Source organism: Salvelinus sp. IW2-2015, linkage group LG18 (genome assembly GCF_002910315.2).
Source record: "Salvelinus sp. IW2-2015 linkage group LG18, ASM291031v2, whole genome shotgun sequence".
Taxonomy (NCBI): domain Eukaryota; kingdom Metazoa; phylum Chordata; class Actinopteri; order Salmoniformes; family Salmonidae; genus Salvelinus; species Salvelinus sp. IW2-2015.
The window spans coordinates 38,082,974-38,091,318 of NC_036858.1; positions in this window are offsets into that span (position 1 = coordinate 38,082,974).

The following is an 8,345-nucleotide window of genomic DNA, read 5'->3' on the forward strand; positions in this document are numbered from 1 at the left end:
ATGAAACACGAAGAACGCACGAACAGGAAAAATGACTACATAAAACGAACGAACAAACAAAACCGAAACAGTCCCGTGTGGCGTAACATACACAGACACGACACAGGAGACAACCACCCACAACACAATGTGACACCACCTACCTTAATATGATTCTCAATCAGAGGAGATGAAAACACCTGCCTCTAATTGAGAACATATCAGGTACCCATTAAACCAACATAGAAACACAAAAAATAGACTCGCCACCCAAACTCACGTCCTGACCCAACTAACACATCAAAACTAACAGAAAACAGGTCAGGAACGTGACAGCTAGGGCCATTCCCCCCGGAAATGTCCGGGAACTTACAGGTACCTTGGTGGAAGAGTGGGGTAACATCTCACAGCAAGAACTGGCAAATCTGGTGCAGTCCATGAGGAGGAGATGCACTGCAGTACTTAATGCAGCTGGTGGCCACACCAGACTGACTGTTTCTTTTGATTTTGACCCCCCCCCCTTAGTTCAGGGACACATTATTCAATTTCTGTTAGTCACATGTCCTGTTCAGTTTATGTCTCAGTTGTTGAATCTTGTTGTATTCACAATATTTACACACGTTAAGTTGCTAAATAAATGCAGTTGACAGTGAGAGGACGTTTCTTTTTGCTGAGTTTACATTGGTCAATTGGTAATGGCTACCGACGCACACATGGGATTTCCTTGCAGTTCTCCAGCTGTATCCATTGAATGCCGCTCGAGGTCCAAGGCACGCAGGCAGGTGGCATGGGATGGGCCACAGAGCAGCGCACAGAAGACAGATATAGCGCATGGGGAAGGAGGAGGAGGAAGGGGGGGTGGTGGACCGCCACTCCGCCACACTAAGTAGCACAGAACAACACTTTAATGGGCATTGCACTAATAATGGCGCTGACTATGGAAACGTTCCCATTGTTCTTAGTGCCAGTCTGCACGTTCAAACTAAAACAATGTAACTAATAATGCCATCTTTATGCTTTCGTTAATAAAATAATGATAAAAATACTCTTTAAAAATGCCGATGTTTATTTAGTTATGGATCCATAACAAATATCTATGGGAATAAATATCATTGAATTACAGAAATATTGGAACAAAGTTGTCTAATCAATGTAAACAAATTGTTGCTTACTGGAAACTTTCACTTTCAAACACACACAGTCATGTTGTACAGCGACATTATGGCTATTAGCAGGTTGCTTGACTTGCCTAGAAGGAGGGTAGGTGTAGAATTCTATCGTGAAATATATTTCTTAGTTAGGTTGGCTGTATCACAACCGGCAGTGATTGGTTGCAGTTTCAGTTTAATTCACCAGAAAAGACAAAACAAATAATACAACAAAAAGTATTATTATTATTATGTACCACATCTGACCGTGATTGGGAGTCCCATAGGTGGCGCACAATTGGCCCAGAATTTCTCTCCCTCTAAAAACAGAAATAAATGTTTGGCCTTTATTCAGATTACAATCACTTTCGTTTTTTTTGAAAATGAAATAACCTACAAAATATCGTTATATCTTATCAAGTTGATGGCACAGTCATATGAGTGACTCACTCATTCATGGCTTTTGATCAAAAATAAACAAGTACCAACATTCTTTCTGATAGTCTTTAATAACTATATGTTTTGGTTATCCTGACTTGGACACCATGTACAGTATTATAATAACCCATTATGGGCTATGGGCTATTAGAGTATGGGCTATTAGAGTATGACAGCCTACTTAAGAACAAAGAGTATGACAGCCTACTCCTTCCTCCCTGTTGGGGAATTTAACCCCTGTCCCCCGTATGCCAGCACGACATGGGGATTCTTTAGCTTAATAGCCCAGTACTGTAGCCTACTCCCGACCGTCACGTTATACAGTGCAATATTTTCCATTCCATCCTAATGAAAACCCAGAGTTTTTCATTTTTATTGGAATAGAAATACCACAATATTAATCAAATTAATTAAGTTTTTTTTTATCAGTCACATATACTATGTTCTTAAAAAAAGGTTTTAAATTCTCTAGTACAGCCACTATTGAAGGCCATCAAATGCTTCTCAAAGATGCCCTTTGGTGGTCAAACTAGCACTAACTAGCATTAATGGTACCAGCGGTTGACACTTAAATAACGTGCCGTAGAATTCCGCGGCACCATGCAAAGAATAGGGCTTTTATTGATAAATGTGATGTATTAGAGGTAAATGGCAAAGATTAAACATGTCTGCTGTCTGTATTGCTTGTAATTGATATAAGTCAACATCTAAGTATTAAGTATTTTTATTTAAATTGTTATGGCTGTATTGTTTTAAAAAAAACAATAATGTTGTGGGTCCATTAGACCCATGAACATTGGGTGAATATCAAAAACATGAACACCACAAACATGTACATTCTGTGCAGCTCCAAAAATAGTACAAATTGAGAGAATTTGAAAAATGTCTCTTCATCTCATTTGGGTTGCCGATCCCTGGTTCAGAAGCTAGTACCGAGGGAACATTGGGCTGTGGGAACATAGGGCTGATGGAAAATGGCCTGAGGGAACATGTGCTGAGGGAACAGCAGGCTGAGGGAACATAAGCATGAGGGAACATGGGGCTGAGGGAACAGGGTGCTGAGGGAACATAGGCACGAGAGAAAATGGGGCTGAGGGAACATGGGGCTGAGGGAACTTAGGGCTGTGGGAACTGAGACAACATAGGGCTGAGGGAACATAGACATGGTCCCATCTCCTGAGACATACTCAAATTCTCATATGGGAGACTAATTGGATGGGGCAGGGGTTCCCAAACTTTTTTGGCAAGACTTTGAGTATGTCTCAGGAGATTACTCAATATAGGATATTGCATCATTAAATAAACAGTTAGCAGTGTGCAACAAAGGAACAAAAGGCCTAACTCACATAATGAAAGAAAATAACATCTAGGACTAGAAAGTTGTGGGAGAAAGATTTGACTTTTCAGAGTTCGACTCTGAGTTGCTGCATCATTATAATGTGAAGAAAGAAAAAACATCCCTTCCATCACCTTATTAGGCTATAAAGTGAAGTCAGAAGTCACTCAACATTTAACTGTAGATATAAACTTCAAAGGAGTTTCAATATCTCACACACACAAACACACACAGCTTGAGGCTATGTTGCACTTGAACAGACAGAGATAAGAGGCTCTGACAAGTGCAGGTTTGACACTGAATGAGAATAAAGTGTGGAAACTGGATGTGGAACACATTGGATGGGACTTTCCAACCAGATTGAGAGAGAGAGTTAGATTCCCATTGGGACTTCAGACACTGCACCAGGGGAGTTTCCTGGAAGTCTTTATAACTGTATATTCCATCTCCTTCTTTCTTCTCTAATTATATGTTCTCTCTCTATCGCTCCGTTTCTCTCTCACTCGCTCTCTTTCTCTCTCTCCCTCTTATCTGTCAAATTCCACATTGAACCAACCTGCTCCATTGATATTTCAAAAGAGTACTAATAGGTAAGGCTATGGAAGTCATGAAATTCTGTCATCAGGTTACTGTAATGCAAAAGACTGCCGGTCTCAAGGTAATTAACGCATAAAAAGCTACCCATAGTCTTATAGAGAGAAGACTAGAGCGAGGGCAACCGTACCATGTAAAGCCCAGCTGACAGCTGTCTATAGGCATTTAGAAGAAATGTATATGTGGTCTGCAGCCACTAAAAAATAACACAAGGTATTTGGATTATTTGTATTATAAATTCATTGAAATTATTACTAATTAGATTGGAATTTGGATTGAAATGTGGATAATAAGAGGCTTGAAATTGAGCTATTAAGTACTGGGTGAATGAGAGCTGTCAGTGGGACTAGCTTACATGTGAAAGAGGTGAATGAATGCCACAACCAGTTCTGTGTGAGCTGTGTTTTCTAGTTCTTTGAGCTGAGTTTTCCAGTTTTGTGTTAGCTCATAAGTAACGTTATCTAAGGTCTGTCCAACACCGCCATTGGATCTACAGGTAGAGGATAACATGCCTCAGAAATATCAGAGGATAACATGTCTCAGAGGATCACATGTCTCGTTAGTAAGGAGGATAGCATGTCTCGTTTACGTCGAGGATAACATGTCACATTGGTAACGAGGAGAACATGTCTCTGAGGATAACATGACTTTAGATTATATGAGTCATCAGTGGAGTTTGATGTATAGCATTATTATGAATGGAGATATGAAAGAAGAGAGAACTATTTTCAAATATGCTGTTAAATAGAAGTAGTGTAAATATCTAAACCCCTGTATGAATAGAAGGAATTTAGAGATGTAACAGAAATGTATAATGGGTTACTAGAGATATAGTATAATACTATTTAGTATGATGGGTTATTATGATGATCTGATGAAGTAAGAAGATAAATAATAATATACAACTAACACACCCACACTTAGACGTACATGAGTGGTGACGAAGTATTCTGAGGAATGTTCAGAGTGGTCCCTTTATGGATAGTTTGTATGGCTGGAGTTAAAGTATCGTACAGGACTTGACTTACCCCTAACCAATAGAACTATAAACACTTAGAAGATTTCCTCCACCCTGGTAATGCATTTTGAAACACTCCATACCCTGTTAAATAGAACCAATGAATGTTGGACATGATTTTCTGTTAACTAAACTTAAATGGCTACAATTTATTGTACTCCCGATTGAGTTTTTGTTGATATGATGACGTTCTAAACCAATTCGTGAGTAGGCGAAATGGAGACTGCATCTTTTTCCTTGTCTATGCTGTCTCAGGTGCCAGACTTATTATGGACGGAGCGCGACATCTACTGGGGACTGATAGACAGTGCAACCCAGTTAATACATATTGATCCCTCCAAAGCATTACATATTAATTTTTTAATAATAGACATTTAATAAATTAAAAGAAATTGAAGCACAAAGTGTATATTCAAAAGAGACTGGTAATAAAAATGTAGAGTAACTTTTTGAAGGTATACTAAAATGAAAACAATGCCTTCCAATCTGGAGAAAGTTATCATGTTTGTTTGTTTTAACTCTTGCAATAGGGGGAAAAGCAGAACGTTGTTTGAGTGGTCCGTGTGTATTAGTAGTACTGATTGAAGATGTTTTTTTTCTACTGGAAAGTGTTGAAGGAAACAGATTATGGAGACTAGTGAAAGTAACATAGTGAATGATAGCAATCCGATAGCAATCCCTTAACACAATATTTTAGTAATTTGAAGAAGTAAGACAGAGGGATTGAGCATTGGGACTGATATTAAATTAGAGGCTGCTCACTCTTCAAGGCCTGGTCCACTGCTCTTGTGTTTAAGTCATCTGTTGTTTGGATTAGCGAAAACCATCCTGTTGAACAATAGAAAGCCGCCAGTACACACTGAACTCACACAGGCTGTGAGAGACACAGTGGGGAAATTTGGGACAGTTTGTACATAATTACATGTCAATGCAACAAGTCAAAAAGATTAAAGACTGATTTAAATATTTGTTAGTGAAAACTAAGTACATGTTTATTTTCTTTCTTCCAGTACTGATGGAATGTCAGTGGCAAAGTTTTTTTTCTTCATGTTTGTCAATGATTCTGTATCTCTCCCCTTGAAAGAGTGTCCTGAGGCAGTTGCCTTGGGAGAGCAGTTAAAGGTGCACAGATCCAGCTGTTAAAGGACCTCCAAAATTAAGCAAGGCCTGGACATTTTTTTGTGTTTACCCTATGATTTTTGTCACACAAATGCCAGCACCCACACACGACTCAGCTGTTAATTAATATTTGTTAGTGGTTCATCCTCTGTTTGATTTAGAAGTGTGGGGTCTTTTAATTTTGTTTTTGTCAGTTTTTCACGGGTTAGAAAGGATGCTGTACACAAATTAAAGTTTCTCTTGTCAGAGTTTTGGTTGCACACATGCAAATTCTCTAAGAAATGTACTGAACAACCTAATGTAAACCTGATACACAAAATGTTTAAAATGTTTGAAATATCTTTAAATAATGTCTGAGGTACAGGAAAACAAACACTCACTTAAAATGGCTGACTGACCTCTGACATCTGTTATGACTTCCTGGTGAGTCCTGATCACCCTTACTAGGAAGACAGGAGATGTTTTTTTTATGGGCTATGTAAAAACAAATCATTATAAAGAAGTTTATAATTGATCAATAGTCCTATGTGTAATTCGGACCATGAGAAGGACAGAGAGAGAGAGAGCTGTCTCTAGTCTATTTTACCATTACCTTATGGGATAAAACTCATTGAGTTATCAAGAGATAAGTCGATGAGTTGTTCTTCTTTTTTTTTGATTTAACAGGCAGTGTTGTGTTTTATTTCGGATGCATGAATCACGATGTGAGTCATGTGTCTAAAGGGGGAATTACCGGTCCCCTGGAGCCCTTTGGTAAATATGCAAATGTTTTCCTACACATACCTGTCTGTAAAAAAGAAAGAATATGTTTTGGTAATGGATGATAGTTACTTCAAATGAATTGAACTTTTCCCCCACATCGAGTGATATATACAGTGGGGAGAACAAGTATTTGAAACACTGCCGATTTTGCAGGTTTTCCTACTTACAAAGCATGTAGAGGTCTGTAATTTTTATCATAGGTACACTTCAACTGTGAGAGACGGAATCTAAAACAAAAATCCAGAAAATCACATTGTATGATTTTTAAGTAATTAATTTGCATTTTATTGCATGACATAAGTATTTGATACATCAGAAAAGCAGAACTTATATTTGGTACAGAAACCTTTGTTTGTATTACAGAGATCATACGTTTCCTGTAGTTCTTGACCAGGTTGCAACACTGCAGCAGGGATTTTGGCCCACTCCTCCTACAGACCTTCTCCAGTCCTTCAGGTTTCGGGGCTGTCACTGGGCAATACGGACTTTCAGCTCCCTCAAAGATTTTCTATTGGGTTCAAGTCTGGAGACTGGCTAGGCCACTCCAGGACCTTGAGATGCTTCTTACGGAGCCACTCCTTAGTTGCCCTGGCTGTGTGTTTCGGGTCGTTGTCATGCTGGAAGACCCAGCCATGACCCATCTTCAATGCTCTTACTGAGGAAGAGGTTGTTGGCCAAGATCTCGCGATACATGGCCCATCCATCCTCCCCTCAATACGGTGCAGTCGTCCTGTCCCCTTTGCAGAAAAGCATCCCCAAAGAATGATGTTTCCACCTCCATGCTTCACGGTTGGGATGATGTTCTTGGGTTGTACTCATCCTTCTTCTTCCTTCAAACACGGCAAGTGGAGTTTAGACCAAAAGCTCTATTTTGTCTCATCAGACCACATGACCTTCTCCCATTCCTCCTCTGGATCATCCAGATGGTCATTGGCAAACGTCAGACGGGCCTGGACATGCGCTGGCTTGAGCAGGGGACCTTGCGTGCTCTGCAGGATTTTAATCCATGACGGCGTAGTGTGTTACTAATGGTTTTCTTTGAGACTGTGGTCCCAGCTCTCTTCAGGTCATTGACCAGGTCGTGCCGTGTAGTTCTGGCTGATCCCTCACCTTCCTCATGATCATTGATGCCCACGGGGTGAGATCTTGCATGGAGCCCCAGACCGAGGGTGAACGACCGTCATCTTGAACTTCTTCCATTTTCTAAATAATTGCGCAACAGTTGTTGCCTTCTCACCAAGCTGCTTGCCTATTGTCCTGTAGCCCATCCCAGCCTTGTGCAGGTCTACAATTTTATCCCTGATGTCCTTACACAGCTCCCTGGTCTTGGCCATTGTGAGAGGTTGGAGTCTGTTTGATTGAGTGTGTCGACAGGTGTCTTTTATACAGGTAACGAGTTCAAACAGGTGCAGTTAATACAGGTAATGAGTGGGAGAACAGGAGGGCTTCTTAAAAAAAATAACAGGTTGTGAGAGCCGGAATTCTTACTGGTTGGTAGGTGATCAAATACTTATGCCATGCAATAAAATGCAAATGAATTACTTAAAAATCATACAATGTGATTTTCTGGATTTTTGTTTTAGATTCCGTCTCTCATAGTTGAAGTGTACCTAGGATACAAATTACAGACCTCTATGCTCATGCTTTGTAAGTAGGAAAACCTGCAAAATCTGAAGTGTTTCAAATACTTGTTCTCCCCACTGTATGTATTGCTGTTGTTGTTTTCTTTCTTTGTTTTTGTTCTACTTCAACAACAAATCTCACCTGAGGTGGATGGTCAGGATTTCTCCCTAAGGATTAGCCCTCTGACTCCCTGACCTGTAACTCTGCAGTGAGATCGCCAAGATGATAGGTGAGTATAAGCCAATTTGTGGGAGGGGGGGGATGGTTTCAACTGTGTGTTGTAATTCTCTAAGACATATGTTTTAGAAGTCTGGATTTCCTGAATCAT